General features: G+C 35.9%; 1 non-coding gene across 1 annotated transcript; it reads left to right on the top strand.

Moving 5' to 3' along the window:
* Positions 1-17,696: 17,696 nt before the first annotated feature.
* LOC129687278 (U6 spliceosomal RNA) lies at positions 17,697-17,800 on the top strand. Its single transcript, XR_008721757.1, has one exon. It is a non-coding gene; the product is annotated as a U6 spliceosomal RNA (small nuclear RNA).
* The last annotated feature ends 4,665 nt before the right edge of the window (positions 17,801-22,465 follow it).

Genomic DNA, 22,465 nt, shown 5'->3' with positions numbered 1-22,465 from the left:
TGGATATAACCAAGAACCTCTGCTTGGATGTAGCCTGTGGTAGCTCAATAACCAGTTGGTTTCCCATAGTAAAGGGAACAAGCACTATTTCTGACAGGAACTCAATGACTGGCTCTTTGACCTCCCCACCCCCAAAGGAAGAGCAGTCCTGCTAGGCCACAGAGGAGGACTTTGTAGCCAGTCCTGAAGATACCTGATAAAACAGGGTCAGATGAAAGGGGAGGAGGTCCTTCCCAATCAGTGGACTTGGAAAGGGGCAGGGAGGAAATGAGGGAGGGAGGGTGGGACTGGGAGGGAATGAGGGAGCAGGATACAGCTGGGATACAGTGTTAATAAAATGTAACTAATAATAAATAAATTAAATTAAATTAAAAAAAAGGTTTTCCCCTAAACTTGACTATTAAACTTTAGAAACAACTAATTATTTTACTACAGAATAGAAAACAATTGGGGAATTATCCACTCCATAATATAAAATTATTCAATATTGTCATGTTAGATTTGTATTGAGTTTAAGCAATGCTCAGGAATGCTAAAACTTATTAGTAGCCAGGCTTGATGAGACCTGATAGGCTAGGTTCGGATAGAAGGGGAGGAGGGCCTCCCTATTAGGGGACTAGGGAAAGGGCATAGGGGTTGAAGATGGAGGGTGGGTGGGACTGAGAGTAAAAGAGGGAGGGGGATGCAGAGGGAATACAAAGTGAATAAATTTTAACAAGTAAATAAATAATAAAAGAACTTCTTAGCATTCCTAATGTAAAGCTAGAGCAGAGAGAAAGAGAGATCATTTTCACAGTTTTTTATAATCAGAATTCAGAAGGTAAAATATTTCTATCTCGTTTCCTAAAGAATTTTTATTATCCTTGAATATACAGTTTTACAAAAGGAAAGAATTTTATGCTGTATATGTGACCTATTGACCCCACCAACCAAATTTCTTCATGTGTTTTTTTTCCAATAAATTAACAATTACATGCAAATTTTTAGTTTGAATGTGGCCTTCCAGTAGTGAATTTGATAATTGTATGAAAATGAAGGGTTTTAATAAACTGTGGGGACATAATCAACTGTCATAGAAGACTAATTATCACTGAAGGAACTCACAATAGCAGTCATCTTTTTATGCCAGAGAATGAAAACTCTAAACAACCACACAAAAAAGGAGAAACAATCAGCTTCTTCAGAAGTATGCAAAGGAGCTATTTTCTGCCTGGCTAGAAGTAATAAAAGAACTGACTGTGAATAGTCATTCATCATGCAAATGAATGAAGCCATTCTTTAGATTTCTATTTTATGGAACTGAAAGCCACTTAGAAAATCTCTTTGTTAAATTTTAAAACAAAGTAGGTTTCTTTTCTTTTCAAAATTTCTTACCAAAAGTTTGCTATTTTCTAGAATCACCTCTGGTCATTCAAAATGAGTCTTACTATAGTTCTGTTTTAATTTATTTTAATTAATATTAGTTTTCATTTATTTGAAAAAATGTCAGTTAAAAATATTAAAGTACTGTGAGATATATAAAAAAATTAAATAGGTGCAAGGCATAGTAAGAAATGTAAAACTTGAAAACGTCTGTCAATGGTTAATCTTTAATATTCATCATTCAAAAAAAACACAACAGAATTCTAAGTTTAGAGGTCAAAATCTTTATTCATCTCTTTCACTCTCAAATCAAATATACAACTTTCAAACAAAAATATGGACCTCTTATCTGGCCCTGTATCTGGGGTTCAGCTACAACTGTGGTTATGTTCATTCCTGAAGAAACTCAAATGTAAGAACCATAAATCTGGCCTAGGGGTCTTTTCTGAGACTAACACTCCAACCAAGGACCATTCATGGAGATAACCTAGAACCCCTGCACATAAGTAGTCTGTGGAAGCTCAGTTTCCAAATGGGCTTCCTAGTAAGGGGAACAGGCTATCACTGACATGAACTCAGTGGGTGGTTCTTTGATCATGTCCCATTGATGGGAGTCCACAGAGGAAGAATATGGAAGACAGTCCTGATGAAACTTGATAAGCTACGTTCAGATGGAAGGGGAGGAGGTCCTCCACTATCAGTTGACTGGTGAAGAGGGATGGGAGGAGATGAGGGAGGAAGGGAGGAAAGGATTGGGAGGGGACAAATGTGGGGTTATAGCTAGGATACAAAGTGAATAAATTGTAATAAATAAAAAATTATATTAAAAAAAACTAAATTGTTTTCTCATAAAAAGATTTATATTTGAACATGCAAAAGCACTTGAAGAATATAGTTCTTTAGTAACCTCATGAAAAAGGTTAAAATAATGGAAATAAATCTAAATTTACCAAAAGGGCAAATCTACCATGATAAGTGAGCTTCTATATGGAAGAAATGCTATATCAGTTTTTAGAGAAGCAAAGGTGGTTTCTTGTTAATAAATATAGAATATCCTATATAGGGTCATTGGTTTTCTACTTGCTTCCCTGTTGACATAACTTTCTCTCTGGCTAAAGAGATTTTTAGGGAATTCAAATTGTGAATATTTGTCCTTCCATACTTCTGCAAATCAGAAATTATGCAACATAGAACTGACAAGTTCACATGTGACAAAAGAGAAAATGAACATGTATGCCTATGGAAAACTATAAGCTCAGTAATTATCTGAGGAGGTCTTTAACTTGTACCTCAGGCTGACCTTTCACACAAAGATGACATATAATCAAATAAATAAGAATCAAAGTAAACACATTAAGTACAACAGAAAACAATAACAAAGTAGCCAAATCTTATGTATTGAATGAAATCTGTTTTTTTACATTTTCTACATTATTAGATTCAAATTTCCATCTCTCAAAAACAACAACAAGAGAAACAAATCATAAATATCAAAAATATGTATAAATGCTTATTTGATAATTGGAAAAATTAAGACAATAAAAGCCTTCCCAGGAATGAAATGTAAATTGAACATATATATGGATGGCATATAAAATGAACTAAATTTTGAGGTAACTGTTTTAATGGTGCACACAAAACTATAAAAATATTAAAAATACAATGTTTCAACAAAACAAAAGTATCACTGAAAGGAAACAAAACCACAAAAGTAATCAAAAGAAACTCTGGATTTTAATGCTGTAATAGCTGAAATGGAAACCTCCTGAATGGGACCCAAAGTGAAACTGAGCAGGCAGCATCAACAAAAATGAAGGTAAATAATAGAAATTTTTGAGTCTTCAAACACTGACAAGAGATAACAGACCCTAAGGTCTAATAAGGTAACATCAAGTAGACCAATGCACTTATTGCTGAAATCCTGAAAAGGAAAAGAAAAGGCACAAATAGTTCTTAATCAGTGGTTGAAGATTCACAAAATTGATAAAAGGTACCAATATAACATGTTTAAGAAGCTCAAACCAACTCCAGCTAAGATGATTTGAAAGAGATCCACAGCAATACACATGAAAATAAAAACTCAAGAAAGGCAAAAAAATCTGGCAAGTAACAGGAGAGTAATGTATTATGTATATGCTTTCATCAACACTTTCATTATAACTTATCTCAAGAAATTTTTAGAATGTAATGTTGTGCCATAATACAAACGCTAAGAGAAAAAAAATAACATTGAATTAACAATTTTGCAAACAGAAATATGACCTTGAAAATATGGAGGAATTTATATTGTCATATCAGAAAAATCTGATAGATTTTGTGATTAGTTGAACTCTCCTACAAGAAATGCTTGTGAGGTTCATGTATGATTGGACTAAAGGGTATTATGCAGGCACTCAAAAGCCAATGAGGAAATAAGAGTTCGTAATATGTAAATATGTAGAAAATCATTTAAGCAGATTGGTTGTAATAATATTTTGTAACTGAAGTTTTTTTCTACATAATTTAAGAGGTTAATGCATTAGAAGGAATTTTACCTACACATTTTATGAACACAAAATCAACAAGTTATTCTATGATATCAGCAACAAACCTGGAAAGGAATAGATCTGTAACGTGAAAATTTTTATCTTTTACTGAAAATATGCTGTTCAGAATTCAAATTATAGTTTTGTAAACATCAGAATATAAAATGTTTCCAATGGTAGCTGCAAAAATACATTTATTTTTTATTTATCTTTATTTTTAATTAATTTTTTATGTTAATCACATGTTATTTACTTTGTATCCCAGATGTAGCCCCCTCCTTCATTCTCTCCCAATCCCACCCCCCCTCATCTCCTCCTTGCCCCTTTCCAAGTCCACTTATTGGGGAGGTCCTCCTCCCCTTCCATCTGACCCTAGCGTATCAGGTATCTTCAGGACTGGCTGCATTGTCCTCTTCTGTGGCCTGGCAAGACTGTTTCTCTCTCCGAGGTGGGGTGGGGGGAGTAGTAAAAGAACTTGTCATTGAGTTCATGTCAGAAAAAGTTCCTGTTCCCCTTATAAGGAAAATCCACTTGGTTACTGAGCTACCATAGGCTACATCCAAGCAGGGGTTCTAGCTGGCAAAGGTTAAAAACTCAAGTGACAACACATGCAGGAGAGGTTGTGGAGAACGAGGAACCCTCCTCCATTGCTGGTGGGAATGTAAACTTGTACAACCACTTTGGAAATCAATCTGGCTCTTTCTCAGACAATTAGGAATAGTGCTTCCTCAAGATCCAGCTATACCACTCCTAGGCATATATCCAAAATATGCTCAAGTACACAACTAGGACATTTGCACAACCATGTTTGTAGCAGCTTTATTCGTAAAAGCCAGAACCTGAAAACAACCACGATGTCCATCAACGGAGGAATGGATACAGAAATTGTGCTACTTTCACACAATGGAATACTACTCAGCAATTAACAACGAGGAAATCATGAAATTTGCAGGATATAAGCAAAAATACATTTATAATTTGATACAAATGACATGGATATATAAAATCATAAAAGAAAGTAATTTAAATATTTTGTTACAAATTCAACAAAAGGTACAAGAGCAACTCTCCCTCAAAACTGTAAAGAATACATAAATAAATAGCACATGGCAGGAGTAAATGTCTTTTAACCAATAATTGCTTTAAATACAAATGCAATGAATTCTTCAACCAAAAGATACATATTGGAAGAACATATAAACACACACACACACACACACACACACACACACATACACACAGACACACAGACAAAGAATTGTGGTACAACCTTATGCTGTGTAGAAGAAAATACTCTAGATGAAGAAACACAAGCATTTGGATAAAGTATCAGAAAAAAAAAACACATTTTATACTAACAATAACCACAGGAGGCCATTTATATTATCATCAATCAAAATATATTTGAATATAAAAAATAAAATTAAAATTAAAAAAGAAAAGAAAACAATGCAAAAAAAGAATAAACCAGGTCATGGCAATTATTAACACAAGAAAAATTATATATATATATATATATATATACACTATATGAATAAATTGTAATAAATAAATATATAAACAAAATAAAATAAAATTAATTTATATATTAATAACAGTTTATTCACTTTGTATCCCAGCTATAGCCCCCTCCTTTATCCCTTCTCAATTCCATCCTCCCTCCCTCATCTCATCCTATACCCCTCTCCAAGTCCACTGATAAGGGAGGTCCTTCTCCCCTTCCCTCTGACCCTAGCCTATCAGGTTTCATCAGGACTGGCTGCATTATCTTCCTCTGTGGCCTGGTAAGACTGCCTCCTCCTCAGGAACAGGTGATCAAAGAGCCAGCTACTGAGTTCATGTTAGAGAGAGAGAGAAAAAAAAAAGAAAATCGAAGAGTGAATAAATGATTAAAATAAACAAAAATGGTATATATTACATGTTTAATTGAATAACCTAAATCTTCACAGGTTCTATTTATTAAAGAATATTTGAACTTTCCATAAAGTGCACGAAAAATTAAATGTTTATTTTGTCTTTTGACTTTTCAGCATGCATTAGAATGCTTTTCCTAAATACAATGATATAAGATGGATGCGGGACATACGTTTCATGTTTTCTTATGAATTCAACATTAGTTTCACTGTCACAGAAATGCCTTTCTTCACCTTCATGCCAGACCTGACTCTCTGCAATGTACTTTTTAAAATATTTCCTTATTTTTAACTATGTAATGTGATTATTGTTGATATGATGCCTATTTTCCCCACATACCTGTAAGTTTGCAAAACTAATTTATAAAAGTGTGAAGAATTAAAAAATAATAAATTAAATTATATTAAAAAATTGCAAGTCCCAGCCCACAAACTGGGATTGTGATTGTAAATCAATTAACAATCAAAATAATTTCACACAAATGCACCGACAAGCCAAATTGATCTAGGTGATATCCTCATTCAGAGTCTCTCTACTCAGGTGTTATGGGTTTAATAAAAACAGTCCCCATAAACTCATATGTTTGAATACGTGGACCTTAATTGGTGTACTATATGGGAAAGATTACAGGGTATGTTCTTGTTGGAGAATCTGTGTCTCTGTGGGTAGATTTTGAGACTCAAATAATCTGTGTGAGTCCGAATGTGCTCTCTATCTCCTGCTTGTGGATCAAGATGTCAGCTCTCAGTTATTCCTGCCATCATGCCTTTGCACCACCATTAGGAACTCTAATCCTCAGACAGCATAAATCAAATTGCAATGTTTTCCTATGTAGGTTGGCTTGGTCATAGGGTTTTGTCATAGCAGTAAAAACGTAACCAATAAAGAAGTTGGTGACAGGGTATAGGCTATTTCTTGAAAGTTCTGACTAAGTCATCATTATTTATTTGTTTATCTATTCATTTATTTATTCATTTATTTATTTATTATTTTTAGGAAGAAATTGGAGTTTGGGGCTAACAGAATGTTTGAGCACTGTAAGATGAGCTTAAAGTGACATTTTAGTAAGATTTACAAAAACTGGTAGTGCTAAGCTATGCAGCTCAAGATGTTTCAGAGTGTTATCAGTATTGAAGCTTGGCAAGAGACAGACCGTTGTTTTGGCATATTTTGGCAAAGACAATATCTATCTTCTGCACTTGTCCTAAGGATTTGCCTGTATTGGACAGGGTTCTCTAGTTGAACAGAACTGATAGACCATGTTGTCTCATTGTTAAAATTCACTCTTAAGCAGGTCTGCAGTGAAGAAGAACAAGTGGGACAGAAAGGAAATGCAAACCTGCAGTTTAAAGAACAAGAAAATAAAAAAAAAAGATATAAGGAAGTGTAATGTTGCAGTCAAGGATTATGTTGAAAAAAAAAAGAGATTAAGGAAATGACTAATATGATAAAGGCAGCCTCTTGATGTGAGGCTCTACCCAACTAAGCTTCCAAATGAAGGTAAGTAAGAAAGGGCTTAAGGAATTCTATATTTCTAAAAAGCAGCAACAAGGAAAACTACCAAAAAAAAATAGTACATGAATAATAGGCTTCATCCAAAACTGGCAGCATAATCCATGTAGTTATAGTTTTAGATTCATAAGGATTCTCAAGAAAAGGGGTTATGAGATCTTCCTGTGGAATTAAGGAATGCTACTGAAGCTAGGCAGTTCATCATAGGGAAAGCTGTGGATGAAGGCCCTAAAAAAGTAAGAGGTCTGGGAAGCCATTGCATGAAGCTGTGAAAGTGAAGCCTGCATTGCTTTGGAGACCCCATTGTAGACCCCATGATGTTGGACACGCACAGAATCATGGGATATCTTCCAAGGATAGCTGCACATAAGGAGTGGAAACAGCCCAACAGAGAGAATCATCCCAGGCAGCAAAGTTGGAGGGAAAGGGTTACCTCATCCCTGGATGGGAACTAAAAGATTAAGAGTTTCCCTTGTTGGATTTCATTATTGCTTTGGTTCAGTATTTCCTCACTATTTCCCCATTCCTTTGTTTAGGAATGATAATGTATATTCTATGCTACTTTATGTTGGAAATATGAAGTTTGACTTTTGATTTATGAAATTACTTTTTTGTCTTTAATTTTTTCATTTTTTTAATTTTAACTTTTATTAATTACACTTTATTCACTTTGTATTCCCCCATAAGCCCCTTCCTCCTCCCCTGAAATTACTTTTAAGACACTACATAGAGTCTCAGAAAACTCTTTTAACCATGGAATTTTAAGTAGTATTAAAAACTGGAGGACTGTGAAAACTTCTTTAAGTGATCAAATTGCATTTTTTCTTCTGGTATGGCTATTTAATTCTGGAAGCCAGGGAATGGAATATGATGATAAGAATAAAGATAGTCCATAAAGTCTCAAGTAATTAGTGGCTTGCTTGGAAAGGATTAGGAGGATTAGGGGGAGTGGCCCTGTTCAAGAAGATATGTCAAATGGTTGGCTTTGAAATTAAAAAAAAAAGAAAAAAAAACCCAACCAAACAAAAAACAGTTTTCTTATTTTCAATGTGCTCTCTGCCTCCTATTTGCAGATCAAAATGTTGTCTGTCAGCTGGTCCCGAAGCCATGCTTTCCCTCTGCCCTTATGGACTCTAACTTCATGAAACCCTCAATCCAAGGAACAGTTTCTTTTTTAAGTTACAATGTTCATGACGTTTTATCACAGCAGCAGAAAAGTAGCTAACATACCAGGTGATTTGAAGTTGTGTCAAGCTGACAATTAAAACTAAGCATCATAACATGGAAACATGTATTGAAAATTTCTAAATCCATAAGCTCCACATTCTTTTGTCATGTGTTTTGAGGTAAAATTATCTAATTGTGAGATTTTATTCTTAAAATTAATGAAAACTTTATGTCTGGAGGTTGAGCGGAAGCCTGTGGGGCTTTTTTTATCTTAGATTATTGAGCAGCAAAACTTACAAATGGTTTCTTTTCTTTCTTAAAAAAAATCCTGGTGTGTTATAGAAATAGTAACCAGATAAATCCCGTAATTATATTTCGATTTCTTGATAGTTCTAAGAAGTTTGCCAAAACATTCTCTCTCTCTTTCTTTCTCTCTCTCTTTCTTTCTCTCTCTCTCTCCTTCTTCCTCTCTCCCTCCCTCCTTCTCTCTCTCTCTCTGCCTTTCTCTCAAACACACACACACACACATACACTTCTCTTTTAAATTAAGGAAAACTTTTTGGTGAATAATTTTAGGTACATTTTTGTTACTTTAAATTTCTAGTCAAACAGAACTGTATTTATAAAGTTGCATGCCATGCCTTTGCTGCATATATCAAAATTCCAAAGTAGCTCTGGGGTGGCTTCCTAACTCTAGTGAGTTTGACAGACTGCCTTGTCACAGTTGTAGTGATACTCAGAGGAATACTCTGTGTGGGATCACTGGGGGTCGGGGCATTTATAATCTCTAGAACAGGAAAGAAGAAAGAAACCTCACCTTTAGAAAATTGTCAAAGCAGAATCAAGAATACTTCCAAGAGGAATTAACATTTTTTTGTTTGTTTGTTTTTGTTTTCAAGTTGAATACAGTATAGAAAATGTAGTTTAGAAGCAACATTAATGAATACATCCTTACACTTTTAACTAGAATTTTATTGTACAAATAAATGTTTGGGCAGATTTAGTGGTAAATTTTAACAAGGCAGAGACCTAAAAGTTTTATAAATAATATGAAGTAGACAGAATCTATAAACTTACATGAATTAAAGTGATATTATGAATGTATATGTTAAGTATTTGATATTCTTATTTACAAAGATAGGTCTAGTGTGAATTAGTAGGCCAACGTGCTATTATTATTAACTTATGAAATTAATGATGACACCACAAATGTTCCCTATTTTAAATGCTTTTCCAGAACGTCTGCTTTGGAGACAATGTATAACCCTGACATCTTCAACTCAAACTCACCTCTGTATCTCTGCCCTGGTTAGTTCTTTGGTTTCTATTTGCCCACAAGGGGATCCTTAGCTGTAAGCATCTCAATGAGCAGCTTTCTCATTATAACAGTCCCTCTGAATCTCCCATAGAACTTTTGCTATGTTAGTTGTTGTTCGTTGAAAGTTTTGTACCCGACTATATGGTACATTTTGGGGAAGGTGCTGAGAAGAAGGAATACTCTTTTGTGTTTGGGTGAAAGGGTCTGTAGACATCTATTAGGTCCATTTGGTTTAAGACCTCTCTAAGTGTCACTATTACTCTGTTTAGCTACCATGGGCTGTATCCGAGTCCAAGGTCTTATTCCAGTGCTCAGTATTGCTAGGAATATGACAGTCATTAAAACTGTTAGTGTTCATCAAATGCAGAGAGCCAGCTTTGAAACAATATATAAATGAGCAACAAATATGGGCTCAGCATATTGCATCTATAACCATTTTTATACACATGAATATATAAATAAATATAAATGTATTAACAATAAGAGTATCAGAAAAATAAGTTATCAACAAGAATGGGGAAGCACAGGACAGGTTTGAAAGAGAGTAGCTGGGACAGGCTAGAGGGATGAAAGGAAGACAAGTGATATAATTCTATTTCACTTAGAAATGAATTTTACAAGCTATAATCCGTTGACCCACAGAGGTTGGGCATAGAGGAAAGGATGAGAGAGAAGATACATGTATCTCTCACATTAGGGGGAAATAGAATAGATTTTATGCCATTGAGGGGGTGAGAAACAGAAGAATTTGCTGGGATCTGGAGGAAGATGGGATGAAAGGAGAGATAACGGGAGCGAGAACTGAAGAGGTTTGAAGGACAGTGTGGAAACCTAGCAGAGCGGAAACTTCCTGTAACACATGATAGTAATCCTACTGAAGCCTCCTGGGCATCTCTTGTTACCAGAGCTTAGACTCTGGGTCTGGAACTGAGTTTCATCCAGTTGAGTTATTGGGCAAAAGGGTCTCATGGAAATACCAAAACAGCAGGATGTTCTTTATCAATCCCAACCAGAACAAAAAACAAACAAACCTTTGATCTACAATTTGTCCTGCCTGTAAAGTATGCTAAGGCAGTGGTGGCACAAACCTTGTGAGAGTAACCAGCTGATGCCTGATTTGATTTAAGGCCCAGTCCAGGAGATGGAACCCAGACCTGACACTACTTGGATGACTTTGGCCAATGCAAGTATTCATCTTTATTTTTTTTTACTTTGTTAGTATGTGATAACCTGAGATTTTATGTGTAGTGTTTCATTTCCGTCATGGGAAGATAAGCAAACAAAATAATGTTTGAATTAACTATGTCACTGCATGTGAACCATGTAAGAAATCCTGTCACAGAGTGAGATTGAATAAATATTTGGCTTATTATTTCTAAGTACTGATAATCATTAACTTTATGGACATTATTTAAAATACTTATACTGGAAAACAAACATTAACAAATAGAGCCACCAAATTGTATTACAATATGACATTTGGTGCTCCTGCCATTCCTAAATTATTTGTTCCCAGCATATGCTAAACCTTTCATGGGAAAGTATATTTCTATATAATTAAATAATACTTTCTTTTTTTTCAGTCTCTCATACTCAAATTAGATATATGGCCAATTCAGTTTTACTTAAATATTCCAAAATTGTGCTTAGTTAAAAATCTCAAAGCTTAGCAGATAAATAAGTACAAATGATGTTATAGTATAACTGTAAATATGTTTATTTTCTAAGTGGGTGGCAGTGGCTAGTGAATATGACAATTTGACATTTTGGTTTAGATGGGATTGCACATATGTAAATGAGAATCTACGCCCATTTTTCATACTGAAATATTCTTTAGTAAACATTGAAAGAAATATAGTTTAGCAGTATTCTTTACTACAGTAAAATAAAACCTTAGATGCATTTATTCTTTCTGTAGAACTCCAGAAGTTTGTTCATGCTGCAAGCAAAGGCAAGGTCCTATACATTGTTCTGTCAGTAAATATTTAAGGTCACATGGTTGGTGTTATCATAATAATGGACTCTAGATGGTTAGGTAAATATTAGCAATCTAACAATTTATTGAATTAATGGTTTGTGACATGAGGAGAGGGAGTCCTCAAATGAGTTCATTTCTGGCAATCACTTCAATATCTGAGAAGCCCCCAACCTTATCAGAATTGTGAATTACCTGAGTCTAAAAATATTATGGAAAAAATGTAATAACCACTCTCTCAAGATGACTGCCTCTTCCTGGTTCAGTTATGAGAAAAGAAAATAAAACTGGTGAATCAAGTGAATAAAAGAGATAATCAAATTCTATGTGTCAGTAAACTCTCAAATCCATTCTTTTGTTATCATAATTGCATTATCCCGACTCTTTGTGTAACTGAGCAGAAATACTCCTGCCTTCAATCCTATTATCTAACAGAAAAATAAGACAAGAAACAAAATGAGAAATAAATATGGAAATAATTATTTAGATAAAAGATCATAAGAGATTGTTATAAATAACTTTATTATTTGTTCATTCAATATCTTTTTGTTTCTTCTTTCTCTTCCTCCCCATTTCCTTACCTCCTTTACTGTTTCCTTCACTTTGTCTAATTTACATTTTCTAAAAATATAAAGGTGCATAATAAGATAAGCCTTTTTGGAAATTGCCAGATATGGGTGTAGGATACAAAGAGTGTCACGGAATCCGGTTCATATTTTATAAAACAATAATCTAGGCATAGATATTTGGACATGCGCTACAGAATCCATGTCACTAATGAGGTAATTTCTGATTTATCATAGCATGGTGAAGCTGTCTATACTTAAAATTTCTCCTCTTGATATCCTCCTTCCCAAACCTCCCATATAACTGTCACTCCTTCAAATCTATACATCTTTTTAATTGTTATTGCATGCAAATATATGTACATGTACATATTTATAAATATAACCTGCTCCTCCCTAGCTCCAACTGATAGTTAAACCATATGACAAGTATCTAATCTGTCTGTCTGTTTGCCTGTCCTTCCAGACATTGCTGTGTTTTTCCATAATGGTGTGGCATTCATCAATCATGAGAAGTCTGTGAAGCAATGTTTCAAGCTCCAAGTACTTAAACAACAGATGTCTCTATTTTCATCGTTGTGGAGATTTCAAGTCTAGGATTAAGATGACATGAGTGTTTGTTTTCTGTGCATGTCTCTTTCACATGTAAATTTCCCTCTTGCTGTTTCCTCTCACTACTTGTTCATGTGCATTTACAACACCTCTGTGCATTCAGATTGCATCCACCAGTGAGGAAGCCGGACAGACTAGATGAGGGAACATGAACCTTGCCATTCTTACGTAATCACTTGCTATTTTTTTTTGTTTAATTTATATAATTGTTATTACTATTGTTATTATCACTATCATTACTATCGGCATGTGTGTGTGTGTGTATGTGTGTGTGTGTGTATGTGAAATGCAGTAATGGGATCTGGCATTTCACACACCTTTTCAGAGCTTCAGTCTAAGACCATGAACACAAGTTCTACTGGCTGCTGCATGAACAAGACTACTTAAAGCACTGGGTAGGTCATAGTGAAGATATCTTCTCTAACGGATCAAAGGTGGTCACATAGCCACCCAATAAATCTACATGGCAGAGAATCAAACTAAAGAACATTGTTCTTTAGCTACAAAACCAGATAAAATTCTCCCATCTGTGATTTGGATTTGCTTTAGATGCTTGACTAAATTCTATTTTCTCTTTCTTCTGTCCTATTTCCTGATTTGAAATGGAAATGCCTTTTCTATGCTTGTCTATCTTTATGCTTAGAAGCAGATCTAACTTGGGTTAATAAGTTTATTGCCAGCTAAGGCTTCTGCCTAAAGATGAATTATCTCTCAGGCTTTAGCAGCTATTCACTTAGATGACATTGGGAAAATGTCTGGGGTTCAGTGTTGCTTCTGGGGTGGGTGAAGACACGGGTAGCAGTTAAGATTAAGAAAAATATATTCTGCAAGTGAGAAAAGCAGAAAACCTAAATTGCTAGAGAAGGAGACATTACAGATTCCACAGTGTCTTCCCAAAATTTCATGTTGTAGCTTCAAATTTCATCGGACTAGGGCTTCATCTGGAGACAGAGCATTTAAGGGAACGATTAGTGAGCTAGAGAGATGCCTCCGCAGTAAAAGCACAAAATGAATAGCCTAATCTTTATCCCTAGAAAGCATAGAGAAAACCTTGGAACATGTACAGTTATACACACACACACACACACACACACACACACACATCCCAGTGACAATAATGATGATGACGATAATGATAATAATGATGATAATAATAATATAAATTAAACATACAAGCAAAAAATCCTTGGCAAATGATTAGGTAAGAATGACATTGTGGTTCATGATACCTCATACAGTCTGTCCAGCTTCTTCACTGGTAGATGAGATAAGAATGCACATAAACAGTTTGTGTGAAGAAACCACAAGAGGCAAATTATACATGTGAAAGAGACATGTGCACAGAAAACAAACACTCATGTTTACCTAAACCTGGACTTCTAATCTCCAAAGCTATGAAAACAGAAACATTTATTGTTTATGTATTTGTGCTTTTGTTATTGTTAAGGTGCATCTAGTGAACTAATACACAGTGAGTATTGTTAAATAAACTTTTATTGATTTAAGTCTGAACCATCCAAAGAACAAATTAAGGTTTTATTCCCTGAATCTTCCTACTTCATGAGGATAACATACATGGAAAAAAATATAAATTTACAAAGTTCTCATGACTGATGGATGTTGCATGCCACACAACTGTGGCAAACAATTAATAGAGCAATGTATGGAAGGACAGGCAAACAGACAGACAAATTAGATACTTTTCTTTGTCTTAAACATATTCAGTTGTAGTTAGGGATGAGGAGGTTATATTTATAAATATGGATATATATGTGTGTGTGTGTGTGTGCGCACAATAACAATGAAGAGTGATACATGGATTTGAAGGAGTGAAGAATACATGGGAGTTTTGGAGCAAGGATGTCAGGGGAAAATTTTTATTATACTCTCTCAAAAAATAAAAGAAAGACAGTATTTTTTAAAGTTGTTCAAGTTAAATATTATGCAACACATTTTATAGCAGCGTGACATAATTTTCATGGAGAGAGTAAAGAAGAGAGTAGGAACACATATGCATATAAGTGTGAAACATACAGAACTATGTTTGTATAGGCTATGATAAATCCGTGCCTCTTTAGTAATCAGCCGTTGAAACCCAATAGCTATTGATAGCCTTGGGAGCGGTAACTGTACAGAGTGCTCACACAGCAGTTGGCTTGCTTGGTCTTCTTATATCTACTAAAATGTGAGGGAACAGCATTATACTTTGAAAAAAAAAAAGACCATTTAAGGCACCGTGCTGTAAACTGAGAAAAGATCTTGTCAGACAACAGAACCTGTTGTTACACATTCCTTGGCCTTCTCAGACTCAGAATTGTGAGGCACAAATTCTGTTTATATACTATTTAGTTCCTTTAATTGCTGCTCTTAGATAAATTTTCCCAATCTTTCCATTCAGGCATCAAGCCCACCTTGCTCCTGACTGTGGGACCTGTTCCTTTCTTTTCAAGATTCTGACAAATGTACAACCAGGAAGTAGTAGTATATTTTCTTTTATACTTAGATAACTCCCATAAAATGGAAAATCTTCTGAGACACGAATTTAGCCTGCCTTGCTAACATCTACTGCATGTTCGCCTCCTCCTCCTGGTTTTGGTTGTTTTATTATACAGTTTTTAAAAGTGGTATTTATTATCTCAGTGTTCCTTAGTAGTAGCTTATAAAAGATTCCTTCAAGGCCTCTGAAAGATTCCACCCAGCAGTGTATAAAAGCAGATGTTTAGACTCAAAACCAAATTTTGGGCTGAGTGCAGGGAATCCTAGGAAAGAAGGGGGAGACAGTAAGACCTCGAGAGGACAGGAGCTCCACAAGGAGAGCAACCAGGGTCTCTCTGGTTCATGGATATAACCTAGAATCCGTGCTCAGATGTAGCCCATGGCAGCTCTGTCTGCAAGTGGGTACCCTAATAAAGGAAACAGGGACTGTCTCTAACATGAACTGAGTGGCTGGCTCCTTGATCACCTCCCCATGAAGGGGGAACAGCCTTGTGAGGTCACAGAGGAGGACAATGCAGCTATTCCTTATGAGATCTGATAGACTAAGATCAGATAGAAGGGGAGCACTCCCCTGTAAGTGGACTTGGAAAGGGGTATGGGAGGAGATGAAGGAGAGTGTGGGTTGGGGAAGGAATGAAGGAGGGGACTACACCTGGGACACAAAATGAATAAACTGTTATTAATATATAAAAATAAAAATTTATTAAAAATAGAGTCCTTCAAATGACCTCTCTGTAACATAGTTATTTGCCAACAACATTTCTACAGTAACATTTATCTTCTTAACTCATTCTTGAAAAACAGTAACAGAGGTCTGTAAGAGTGTCTCTAGCTATTCATTAGGATCATCTCTAATAATAGCAGATTCAGACTTCTCCACAAGTACAGGGAATTACTACAATTCTCATGCAGGGATTTGTGATAGTTTGTTTTTAAAGAAACACTCATGTAATTGATTTATACAATCTACCTTGTGTAGTAGAAAATGGGTGGTGGTAGCAGCCTGCACAGCAGGTTCCATTACTGGCTATATTTTACTGTTCAGTTACTGGGTTCTCTCATCTATGGCACATGCTTTACTGTGTCACTACCCTTAACACCATTTTCTAAGAGAATTAATGTTGTTATGATAGTATTTTCAACAGACAGTTAAGAGTGATATTTATAGGTATGAATTACATTTTCCAGATTTTTATAACTACTGATAGTGGAACCAGATTCAATCTAGGCTGTTTACAAATTCTTAGGTATGCTAACTGAACTACTGTGTTGCATTGTCTTTTTAAACTTCCTGATACTGGTTTAGCTTCAACAATTCCCCTCTGTTACCCACAGCTTCTTCATCCCTCTCCGTTGTGAGTATGATGTGTAAAAGCCACCTAATACCCAGTCAGGAATGATGGGAGTTGGGGAACAATTACCCACTGACAAAACCTTTGATACAAAAATTACCCTGCCTACAAGAAGTGCAGTGATACAGAGGGTCCAAAGATTGAGGGAATGCCAATCCAAAAATTAGCCCAACCTGAGACCCACCCCATGTTAGAGAGCCAGCCCCTGACACTATTAATGATACTCTGCTATGCTTGCAGACAGGAGTCTAATTTGACTATCCTTTGGGAGGCTCCAGCCAGCAGTGGATGGAGACAGATGCTGGGATTTGCAGCCAAGCATGGGAAGGAGCTCGGGGGTCCTGTGGAAGTGTTGGAAGAAAGATGGAAGGACCTGGAGGGGACAGGAACCTCACCAGAAGACCAAAAGAGACAACTAACCATAGGGGCTTACAGAGACTGAGAAATCAGGTAACCAGCCTGCATGATCTGGTCCTTGAACTTCTGTATATGTGGCAGAGGGGTGGCTTGGTCTTCATATGGGTTGCCTGTTGAGTGGAGGAGTGGGGTTTCTAACATGGGTGCTATAGCCTGCTTCTGGATCACTTTCCCCTACCAGTGCTGCCTTGCCTGACTTCAGAGGATAAGGATATGCTCAATCCTGATGTAACTTGATGTGCTGGGGATGGCTGATACAGGGGTAGGGAGCTCTGTTTTTGTGGGGAGAAAGAGAGAGCAGAAGGGGGTTAGTGTTTAAAATGAAGCACATAACAGATATTAAATGAAAGAGGTTTGTTGGATGGAGAAGAGAGAAAGGGAAAGAGATAGTGAGACATGGTAGGAGGATGGGGTGCCCTGATAAAGAAAGAGGAGATTAAGAGAGAGGAGAAAGAGCAAGAGAGCAAGAGAGAGAAGTAAGTGCTTGCTGTGGCAGCACATGTAAAATTGGAACAATACAGAGATGTTTAGCATGGCCCCTGCACAAGGATGACACATGAATTCATGAAGCTTTCCATATTTTTTAACTAGAGATCATCCCAAGTGAGGTACCCCAGAAGCAGAAAGACCACACATGGTATATACTCACTTATAAGTGGATATTAGACATATAATATAGGATAATCATACTAAAATCTATACACTTAAAGAAGCTAAGAAATGAGGAGCCTGAGTAAGATGTTCAATCTTTATTCAGAAAGGCAAATGAGATAGACATCGGAAGATGGAGAAAACAGGGAACAGGACAGGAGCCTACCACAGAGGACCTCTGACAGACTCTACCCAGCAGGATATCAAAACTGAGACTCAGAGCCAAACTTTGGGCAGAGTGCAGGGACTCTGATGAAAGAAGGGGAGGATAGAAAGACCTGGAGGTTGTGGGACAGGAGCTCCATAAGGAGAACAACAGAATCAAAATATCTGGGCACAGGGGAGACTGTGATGATAATACCACCATGGACCATGCATGGAGATAACATAGAACCTCTGCACAAATGTAGCGCATGGCAGCTTAGTATCCAAGAGGGTACCCTAGTAATGGGAACAGGGACTGTCGCTGACATAAACTCTTTGATCAACTCCCCCTGAAGAGTGGGGGCAGCCTCACCAGGCCACAAAGGAAGACAATGCAGCCACTCCTGATGAGACCTGATAGACTAGTGTCAGATGGAAGGGGAGGACGACCTCCCCTATCAGTGGACTGGGGAAGCAGTATAGAAGAGGAAAGGAGGGTGGGGTTGGGAGGGGATGAGGGAGAGGGCTACAGCTGTGCTACAAACTGTGATGTAAATTGTGATTAATAAAAATAAATTAATTAAAAATGTAAAAGAGAGAGAGGTAAGAGGCAGGGGTCCATAGCTGATGTCTCTTTTGTTAAGATGGTAAATCATTAATTCAATATGTTCTTTGGCCTTTTTTTTATGACTATAAGCAGTTATTCCTTATTTTCCTTTTCAGTTTTTTAAATCAAAGTACTTAGTTTAAAGAGTTCTTGTTTTCTAAGTGTTTTGTTTGATTTTGCGTTATTTTTAAAAGGACTCATTGTGCCTGGAAATGCTATTTAACCCATGTCCTTATTTCATTGGTAAAGAAGTACAGAGTTCCGTGTTCTCTGAGACTTTCCCCCCAGTTTTTGGTATTACAGGCGCAAACCTGAGTACCAATGTACCTATGTGAAGTCGAAGCCAGTCAAGTCTGCCACGGCTTAAACACTCTGTTCTCGATTGCCATTTTAGCAAGTTGCACTTCATCAATCCCACCTCTCACAACAAACCTAAAGGATATTTCAAAAAGGAAAATGAGTTAATATCCAAATAACTCAAATTTTTACACAAACACAAAAAACTAAATGTATCTATTGCTCTTTAGATGAAGGCCTTATCTAAAAATAACAAGCTTCACAAATACGTTATGAGACATAATGAAGGTAATCATTTATGTCATTTGCATATTAATGTGCTTATTAATATGTCTATATTGGCAATGAGAATTCAGATAGGCATATACTAATGAAGACTTGTTTTTAGAATTGTGGACATGTTTTTCCTGTAGCAGTATTTTTCCCCCATATTAAGTTGTTTTATTAAAAATTGTTGTAATTGCTTGAAGGGAAAAGTAAGAGTTCACTTGTAGATGAAAAAGTGTTTTAGACATGGACTTGTCTTATAAAGTTCCAAATATGAATGTCAAATAATTCCATTGCCTTCTGTAATTTCATCTGGATCTAACAGAACTGGGCTATGTATGATATACTCTAAATTCTTATGCTACATTTTCTGCTTTACAAAGTGGGAAATTTTTTTTTTTTCCCTTTAGTTTCCATTTGTTGACACCAGTTGGCTTTATCCATTGGTAAGTATATAGATAAATGACAGCTATCTGCACCTAACTAAAAGCGCATGAAGCTTTATGTAATCAATAGAGATGCATGCATTCAAGCTGAACAACAAAAGGAGAAAAGGAAATATTAGGTCACTAGATGGTGCCATAATGTTATTTTTTACTTTATTGTCAGGGCTCCTAATGCTGTACACCACAATCAGTTTTGAGAAACACAACTTCAGACATTAGGAGCATAAAAAATAGGTGTCATGTTAACAGCATGGATAATTTAGAGAGGGAATGCCACTAATGGTAAGAATTTAGGTATATAAGCTTTTATTGAGTCCAAGTAAGCAATATCAATAAGCTGTATAAAAATGTTCAAGCTGTAATGTGAAAACATTTACCATAAAGCAGAAACATTTTATTCTTATTTTTGACCTCTAAGTAATTTAGTTTCCAGAATGAGTGTGTAATTAGGCAACACATACATATGTATATTTATATTAAAAAAATCACCGTTTTCAGTCTGCACAATAGTCAATCTTTAAAATAAGAAAATACATACTTTATATATTTATTTTTGCATTTAGCAAGTCAGCACCCGGGTTTTTACTTAGGTTCTGAACTCTGCTCTTCAGGCTTGTGCAGCAAAGACTTTACCCACCAAACCATCTCTCCAGCACCGAGGCATGAGCATTTATAGTCTCAATTTATACGAAGGTCCATCTTATTCCTAACTTAGGTGAAGCAGTAGTTAAAATTCATTATTTTCAGAACTGCGTGATACTCTGTTTTACAGCTTGTGTCCCTCAGGACATCAATTTGTAACAACCTTTTTTCCTTGACGGCTATTAATGATATTTAGAGTCATTTCATTTAACAAACTGTCAACAATTAAATACAGGCTTTGACATTTTGTCTGTGCCTTGGCTGAAATGGTACATACGCATTCTGACAGTATTATCTTGCCTTTCAAGATCTATGCTTGATAGGCAAAGGTGCTAAAAGAAATAACATGTCCTGGACTTTTGCTAAAAACATCAATACTCAGTTTAAATCATCGTTTAATCTTAACTAATTGATTAAACAAGGATTTCTCCAAAAAGTTAGTGTCTTGTTTTCCTTCCTGCTACACAAATCATTTTATAAGTAGTTATGGAACATTATTTATATAAAACATTGTATGCTTTAAATATGTCTCTCCTCACCTCTCCTTATTATTACTGAGTAAAAAGGGTATTATTTGCTTTATTTTGGGGGTGAGAGAGTGGATTCTTGAAGGTGGTTGGTACCCCAAAAGTACTGATTTAGCAAATACTGAAGCTAAAGCAGTAGCTTTGCCTCAGTCTCTTGAAAACTGCGCACCTCCTCCCCCTTCTTGTAGCTCAACAGGATGAATGTAGGAATCACTAAGCCTTTTCTGAGATTTAAAAATGAACTAATTTTGAAAATGCGAATTCTAAAACAACTTGAGAGTTTCTCTCCTTCTAAAAGGCATAGTTGGTTTCATCTGAACTTGTTAATAGCTAACAAGGAGACTAGGCAGCAAGGTCAGTTTTACTTCCTACTTGCTCCCCATCCTCCCCAAAATATTTCCTTCTCTTTAACATAGATGCTGAAAGCAGGCCAACCTAACCTGGCAAAAGAGTGATGCCTCCATCGCTCTTCTCAGTTTACATTTTCACCTTGTGATGCAAATGCAGTAGATTCAAACGAAGCAGAGAAGGAATTAATGTCTGTACTGTTGTACTCCAGGGAGGTTTCCATAAGTTCCTGACACAAGATACCACCATAACCTGCTTAAACAAGCATTTTACATTGTCTGCAAATTTAAGATTCCTTGTATCTATTTGAAACAGTTACTTAAAATTTCCAACAGTTTTTATGGAACTATTAATTTCAATAATTTTTAAACAAATTAAATAGTAAAGACAATGTATGTCATTCACAATATCTCCCAAATCAATCAGTTCCCAACTCAAACATCTGAAAAGATCCTTCCATTTTCATCACCCAACAATATCCATTAGGGTAACATTAACAACCAAAAGTAACAAAAATTCCAAATGTTTCCAACTCACAATGTGATATTATACTAATAAGATGCCATGGCTGTAAGTTTACTTATAATATTTTTTTCTACATAAAATTGAGAATGTTGCATAAACATTCCTTCATGCTGAAACAAGATAATTTCGTATTTACATATGATTTTTATTCCCAAGGCATATCAGTACATATGCAAAACTTTCATAAATTTTAAACACTCAAGTATAAAATATTCCCTTTCCCCATTCATGTAGGTTAAGGGAAGCTCATTCTCTAGTCTTTCTAGTCATATCAGTCATATCTGGACACTTCACTTTATTCTTTAACCATCTGCCTTCTAAGCCTCTTGCCCAGGTGCCTTTGGAGTGAGTGTTTCTCTCTCTGCCTCTGGTGTGAGTCACTGTAGCTTCTACCCTTGTATTCCTCCACTCATTGTTTCGTCATGTAGCAGTAACTCTGGTTTTCTTCTTCTTCTTCTTCTTCTTCTTCTTCTTCTTCTTCTTCTTCTTCTTCTTCTTCTTCTTCTTCTTCTTCTTCTTCTTCTTCTTCTCTTAAATAAAAAGACCATCAAACCTTGTGAATGATTATGTCATTCTGGCCTTAATACTAATGAAAATTAGAGGGTGATAGATACGGAGAGAAGAAAAAAATGGGGAGGTTGGTGGATGGTACAACAGCATCTAAACTATATTGGAATTTAATTGAAACATGCTTGGAAGAGCGCCATTCCAGTTTACGCAAGGCGCTTTTAAAAAAGGATTGAAAGTTACAACACACAGATCAGCTGCAGACATTCTTGAAACTCTGCTCCACAC

This window comes from Psammomys obesus, unplaced genomic scaffold (assembly GCF_907164565.1).
Source record: "Psammomys obesus unplaced genomic scaffold, mPsaObe1.curated_primary_1811, whole genome shotgun sequence".
Lineage (NCBI taxonomy): Eukaryota > Metazoa > Chordata > Mammalia > Rodentia > Muridae > Psammomys > Psammomys obesus.
This window is presented reverse-complemented; position numbering and strand designations above follow the sequence as displayed.